The sequence below is a fragment of the Miscanthus floridulus genome, chromosome 1 (assembly GCF_019320115.1).
Source record: "Miscanthus floridulus cultivar M001 chromosome 1, ASM1932011v1, whole genome shotgun sequence".
Taxonomy (NCBI): domain Eukaryota; kingdom Viridiplantae; phylum Streptophyta; class Magnoliopsida; order Poales; family Poaceae; genus Miscanthus; species Miscanthus floridulus.
The window spans coordinates 51831595-51838978 of NC_089580.1; positions in this window are offsets into that span (position 1 = coordinate 51831595).

A 7384-nucleotide genomic window follows, 5' to 3' on the forward strand; every position below is an offset into this window, starting at 1 on the left:
CCGGTTGTCCCTCTGCAGAAGAAGGAGGATCCCTTGGCTGCTCCTGTGGTCACTCTTGTCCCCCTCTCTGCTGCTGACGCTACTTCGACAAGGGTGGATTTGATCATCCTTAGTAGTGACAGTGAAGATGAGGTTGATTGGGAGGCGCTCGCCGCCGAAGACAAAGTCGACTGGGGCGCCCTTGCTATCGAAGATGACGATGATGTCGAATCTGTGGGTAGCGGGTCTTTGGCGAGGAACTGATGATGGCTGGATGCGTTGTCATTAGCCCTCGCTTTGATGTTGGCGTAAAGGATATCGAAGGGCAGATTGTCCGGTCGTAGATTTATCTTGGTGATTTGATGTATGTAGTAGTCGTGTTCTTCTATGATCATCATAAACTTTGTTTCCCCAATTTCTCTTTTCCTTTTCTTTTGATGTGGCTTCTTTTGTTTCTCTATGTGGATGTCTCTGCTTTACTTATTCGTCAGACGAATTGTGTGAGTGATCAGGATTTCTTCCGAGCAGTTGCTTCATGGTACGTATCTGTAGCTTTGAGTAGACGAGTTGTTTCCATTTGTTGTGAAATGACTCTTTGATAGGTGGAGTGCTTTTTCTGGCTTTCGTTTGTGCCATGTAAACAACTCGGTATGTGTAGAACGTCGTCTTGAGAGACTATCTTCGAGTGCTTTGTCTGGCTCTCGTGCAAACAACTCGGTATTTGTAGATCGTTGTCCTGACAAATTGTTTTCGAGTGCTTTGTCTGGCTCTTGTGCAAACAACTTGGTATAAATTGTTGTTTTGTCAGACTTCATGTTCTTGCTAGTACTAAAAAGACTTAGGATCGGCAATCTTGAGATTGATAAGCCTCTGAGTACTTCATGGTGGAGTTCTAGGAACTTCTTCTTGTTCCTTCAGGTCTTTGCCGAACAGAGATTACCGGTGCTTTTTTCCTGGTTTTATGATTTTTGTGAAGGGTGGCTTTTACCGGTGCATCAACAATGTGGTTTTGTATGTCCGGGTTGTTGCCCCTGATGCTCCTTTTGAGCGGATTACTGAAGCTTCTGTAATGGCTAAGTTTTCAAGACACTAGGAGGAGGCCAAAGTATAGCTTAGTGGTCTATTAGACCAAATTCTTGATCAAATGAATGCACTTCCTCCTTCTCTTCCGTCTTCTTGAACAGATGTGAAAAGTCAACCTTCTTTTGATGTCCTTGTAATATACTTTGTCTCTGAATTTTTAAGATGTGAGCAGGCTTCGTCCTGTCTTTCTTTTCTTCTTAGATGTCTTTGAATAATATGGACAAGTTTCGCCCTGTCTTTCCTTGTGGCTTTTTTCTGCTTTGCCATAGCTTGTTTCGCTCTTTGGGTCAGTGGCCAAGTTGTTTGGAGTGTCTGTGCTGCTCTTTGGTCGAAGTAGTCGATTGTACCGCTCTTGGGGTAGATGATCGAGTTGTTGGAGTGTTTGTGCCCCTCCTTGGGCAACGTAGTCGATCGTGCCGCTCTTGGGGTAGGCAGTCGAGTTGTTGGAGTGCTTGTGTCCCTTTCTGGGTGAAGTAGTTGATCGTACCACTCTTGGAGTAGGCGACCGAGCTGTTGGAGTGCTTGTGCTGCTTCTTGGGCAAAGTAGCCGATCGTACCACTCTTAGGGTAGGCGACCAAGCTGTTGGAGTGCTTGTGCCGCTTCTTGGGCGAAGTAGTCGATCGTACCACTCTTGGGGTAGGCGACTGAGCTGTTGGAGTGCTTGTGTCGCTTCTTGGGCAAAGTAGTCGATTGTACCACTCTTGGGGTAGGCGACCGAGCTGTTGGAGTGCTTGTGCCGCTTCTTGGGTGAAGTAGTCGATCGTACCACTCTTGGGGTAGGCGACCGAGTTGTTGGAGTGTTTGTGCCGCTTCTTGGGCGAAGTAGTCGATCATACCACTCTTGGGGTAGACGACCGAGTTGTTGGAGTGCTTGTGCCGCTTCTTGGGCGAAGTATTCGATCGTACCACTCTTGGGGTAGGCGACCAGACCCGTATAGCACAACTGTTTCTGGGTTGGCTATTTGCAGGGTAAGTAAGCAATCGTACCAGCTCTTGGGGTAAGCGATTGCGCCCGTATAGCAACAACCATTTTTGGGTTGAGCTGTTTGTAGGGCTGCCCCTTTTTCCCCAACCTAATTATGGGTTGGTTCTGTCCGTTGGAGAGGGCTGTCAGTCGTACCATCTCTTTATGGTAGAGTGACAAATGCTAGCTTGGGTCTCCTTACCCAAGAAGCTATTTGGCCGTTGGTCATCAGTCAGACCATCTCCATAAGGTTGAGTGACAAGATTGCCCATGTAGCACAACCATTTCCGGGTTAGCTGTTAATAGGGAAGCCCCTTTTTCCCCAACCTGATTACAGGTTGGTTCTGTCCGTTGGACAGGGCTCATATTTGAAGCTGTTCTTCTTGAATAATCTCTGTTTTATTTCTCTTGAAACTTGAGTACAATCTGTTGTACTTAATTGTAGAATCTTTTGAGCTGGCTGATATGCCAAGTGTTCTTTACAGGTATTTCATCTAGAGTCATCAACTCGTATGTGCCGGGTCCTGTTGCTATCTTCACGATGAAGGGTCCTTCCCATGGACTGAGTAGTTTGTGTCGTCCATCTTTCTTCTGGATTAGTCATAGTACTAAGTCCCCTGGCTTTAGTGATCGAGGTTGAGTATTTTTGTCATAATGTCTTCGTAACCCTTGCTGATATCTTGCATTTTGTATGATTGCACTGTCTCTTATTTCTTCTATTGAATCAATTTCTAACCGCCTTGTTTCTTCTGCTTCGCCTTCTTCATATTGTTCTATTCTTGGAGATAGCCATATTAAGTCGGCTGGTAGTACTGCCTCTGATCCATAGACCAGAAAGAACGGTGAGTATCCAGTTGCTCTGCTGATCTGGGTTCTTAGACCCCATACTACTTTTGGTAATTCGTCGATCCATTTTCCACCATAATCTTTCAAATCTTCATATAATCTTGGTTTTAAACCTTGTAATATGAGTCCATTTGCTCTTTTGACTTGTCCATTGGCCTGCGGGTGTGCTACTGATGCAAAGTCGATTTCTATCCCACAATCTCTTGCCCAGTATTGGAATTCTCTTGCTGTAAATGGTGAACCAAGATCTATGATTATTCTGTTGGGCATGCCGAACCTATGCATGATGTCTTGTATGAATTCCACTGCCTTTTCTACACTGTATTTGACCAAAGGTTTGTATTCAATCCACTTTGTAAATTTGTCGATTGCCACAAATATGTATTCGAAGCCTCCTTTTGCTTTTTTGAGTGGTCCGACTTGATCCAGCCCCCAGCATGAGAACGGCCAAGTTGTGAGCCGGCACATGTGATTGCCTAGCAAACATTTGGCAATTCTTACATGTTTTGACGAGCTCTTCTGCATCTTTGAGTGCTATTGGCCAATAGAAACCGGTTCTGAATGCTTTGCCGACTAGTGTCCTAGAGGCCGCATGATTTCCACAGCATCCTGAGTGGATTTCGTCCAAGATTTCCTTTCCTTTATCTGTCGGAACACATTTAAGCAGTACTCTTGATGATGATGCTTTTTGTATAGTTTATCCCCCACCAGAACGTAGTTTTTGCTTCTTCGTACAACCCGAGTTGCTTCTGCTTTGTCTTCGGGTAGTTTCTTCTCTTTGATAAAATCAATGTATGTTTGTCTCCAATCACTTTGTATGACCATGATTTGTCTTGACTGGTCTGGTTCTTCTGCTTGATCTATTTCCATTGGATCTGTTGTCTCCTTCTCTTTTTCTATGTTTCCGAGTTGTTTGATGGATGGGGCTGTGAGTTCTTCCATAAATATACCGGGTGGTACTTTTGCTCTATCTGATCCTAATTTGGCTAGCACATCTGCTGCAACGTTGGAATCTCTTAGTTCATGATGGATTTCGAGCCCTTGGAAATTTTTCTCCAATTTTCTGACTTTTGCACAGTACGCATCCATATTATCTTTTGTACAATCCCAATCCTTGTTGACTTGATTGATTACTACAGCTGAATCACCGTAGACAAGTAGTCTTTTGATCCCAAGCGAGCTTGCAACTCTTAGACCGTGTATTAATGCTTCATATTCTGCCTCATTGTTAGTTGCCTGCCAAAGTATTTGTAGCACATATTTTAACTGTCTCCCTTCTGGTGATATGAATAGTACTCCTACTCCAGCTCCTCCTAACTTTAGGGAACCATCAAAATACATTTTCCAATGATCAAGTATTGGTTCGAGTTCTTTTTGACTGATTTCTGTCCATTTAGCAATGAAGTCGGATAATGCTTGAGATTTGATTGCTATTCTTGGTTTGAAGTCTAGGTTGAGAGCACCGAGTTCTACTGCCCATTTTGATATCTGACCCATTGCATCTTTGTTGCGTAGAATGTCTTGAAGTGGAAAATTGGTTACCACTGTAATCTTGTGTTCATGGAAATAATGTCTCAGCTTTCTTGATGATATCAACACTACATAAAGTAGTTTTTGCACGTGTGGGTATCTCACTTTTGATTCTGTTAGTACTTTGCTTATGTAATAGACTGGTCTTTGCATTTTGTATGCGTGTCTGGGTTCTTCTCTCTCAACCACAATTGCTGTGCTGACAACGTTCTTGGTTGCTGTAGTGTATAGCATCATGTCCTCTTTGTCTTTTGGTGGTGTCATTACTGGTGATGATGCCAAGTATTCTTTTAACTTTTGGAATGCTTCTTCTGCCTCTTCTGTCCATTCAAAATTTCCTGCCTTTTTTAATAATTTGAAGAAAGGTAGCCCTTTTTCTCCTAGTTGGGAGATGAATCTGTTGAGTGCTGCCATGCATCCTATAAGCTTCTGTATGTCTTTAACTTTCTTTGGAGGTTTCATATCCATGATGGCTTTAACCTGCTTTGTACTTGCTTTAATTCCTCGGTTACTGACTAGAAACCTGAGTAGTTGTCCTGATGGTAACCCAAAAACACACTTTGTGGGGTTTAGCTTCCACTGCCATACTTTTAGATTCTTGAAAGTCTCCTCGAGGTCTTCTATCAATGATCCAGGTTCTTTTGTCTTGATTACTACATCATCAATGTATGCTTCTGCATTTCTTCCGACTTGACTCCCCAAGCAAGTTTGAATTGCTCTTTGATATGTTGCCCCTGCATTTTTTAGCCCAAAAGGCATTGATTTATAGCAATATGCCCCAAAGGGTGTAATGAACGAAGTCTTGCTTTGGTCTTCTTCTCTTAAGGATATTTGATGATAGCCTGAATAGCAATCTAGAAAGGATAACAGAGCTGATCCTGCTGTTGAGTCAATGATTTGATCAATCCTTGGTGGAACATATGGATCTTTTGAGCAATGTTTGTTGAGGTCTGTGTAGTCGATGTACATGCACCATTCTTTTGAATTCTTCTTCTCTACTAGGACCAGGTTGGCAAGCCAATCCGGGTTGATTATTTCTCTGATGAATCCTGCTGCCATGAGCTTGGTGATCTCTTTTTTGATTGCTGCTTTTCTGTCTGGAGCGAATCTTTGTAACTTCTGCTTAACGGGTTTGGACCCTTTGTTCACATCAATTATGTGCTCAGCCAACTCCCTTGGGACCCCTGGCATGTCTGCTGGCTTCCAAGCAAAAATATCTTTGTTGTCCCGAAGAAAGTTGGTGAGCACGAGTTCCTATTTGGGATTGAGATTTGCACTGATGATTGCCGTCTTCTCCGGATCACCAGTCAGTAGGTCAATAGTCTTGGTAGCGGCTTCTTTTGGTGGTGTGAAGTTGCTTGGCTTCTTAGCCAGTATCTTAATCTCATCTGGGTTCATTTCGTTGGCTAGCATTGCAATCTCCTTTCTTTCCTTTATATCTTGTAATCTTTCGGATATTTGTACTGCTTGTACGTCGCAATCATGTGCTTTCTTTAGATCTCCTTTCAATGATAATACGCCCTTTGTTCTTGGCATCTTGAGCAGTAGGTATGGATAATGCGGTACTGCCATGTATTTTGTTAAAGCTAGTCTCCCAAGTATTGCGTGGTAGCATGATTCAAAGTCTGTAACTTCGAATTTGATGAATTCCGTCCGATATTTGTCTGGTGTGCCAAAGGTGACAGGTAGGGTTATCTGTCCGAGGGGTATAGCTGCTCTGCCAGGTACTATTCCATAGAATGGTGTGCTTGTGGGTGTCATTAGACCTTCACAATCCAGATTCATCCTTTTGAGAGTATGTGCGAAAATTATGTTAAGCCCGGCTCCTCCATCGATGAGTACTTTAGTTACTGCTACTCCTACGATAGTCGGACCCAGTACCAGCGGGTAGCATCCTGTGTTTGCTGCACTGATCCATTGGTCTTCTCTTGTGAAGTGGATGGGGTACTCTGACCAATCTAGATATCTTGGGATGGCTGGTTCAGCTGCCATGATGGCTCTGTGAGCTAGTTTCTCTTGTCTTTTGCTTCGTGTGTTAGGAACACCTGAAAATATCACCGCTAATTGGCATTGGGGTTCTTGATAATCTCCTTCAGCTCTCTTTTCCTCCTTCTTGGATTCTTCTTGCTTTGGCTCCGAGTTGTTTTGATTCCTGTTTTCTCTCTTCATGAATTGCCGCTGAAAAGTGCTGCATTCAACTAACTTGTGTCTGACCCCTGGGTGTATGTGACATGGCATGTTTTCTATGTCTTCCGGCGCTCTTCCTTGGTAGTTATTACTCTGATAGTTGCTATTACTGTTGTAACCGCTGTTGTTATGGTTGTTGCTATTGTTGTAGTTGCCATTGTGATTGCTACCATTGCTATCATTGTCGTTGCCATTGTATCTTTTTTTGTTGTCTGTGGTTGCCACCATATTGTCCTACCTTGGTCTTTTGTCTTGCTGTCTGTAATCGGGTCTTCTATTCTCTGGGTTGTCCCTAGCAAATCTATGCCGAGTTCTTTCTTCTGACGAAATTAGCTTCTCAACAACCCTCTTGAAGTCTTCATTTGTTCTTGGGTTCTCATTGAAATAGTCCTTGTATTGCCAGTTTGCCCAGATTCCTTCTGCAAAGACCTCTATCACCTCCCTATCAGTAATGTCGTGGACTTGAGCCCTGAATTCTCCAAATCTTCTATAGTATTCCCTTAGATTTTCTCCTCTCCTTTGCTTTACTCCTTTCAATTCGGCTGCAGTCATTGGATGGGTAATAATGCCTGCGAAGTTGTTGCAGAAAGCTTCTTGCAAGTCTTCCCAATACCTGATTGATCTTGGCCTCAATTTGTCAAACCATTGTAGCGGCATTGCTTCGAGGGCCATTGGGAAGAATAGAGCCTTGATGTCGTCGTCTCCTCCAGCTAATTCAATAGATTGGGAGTAAACCCTTAGCCATTGTCTTGGTTCAACTTTGCCATCATACTTGGAATGATTTGCTGGTTTAA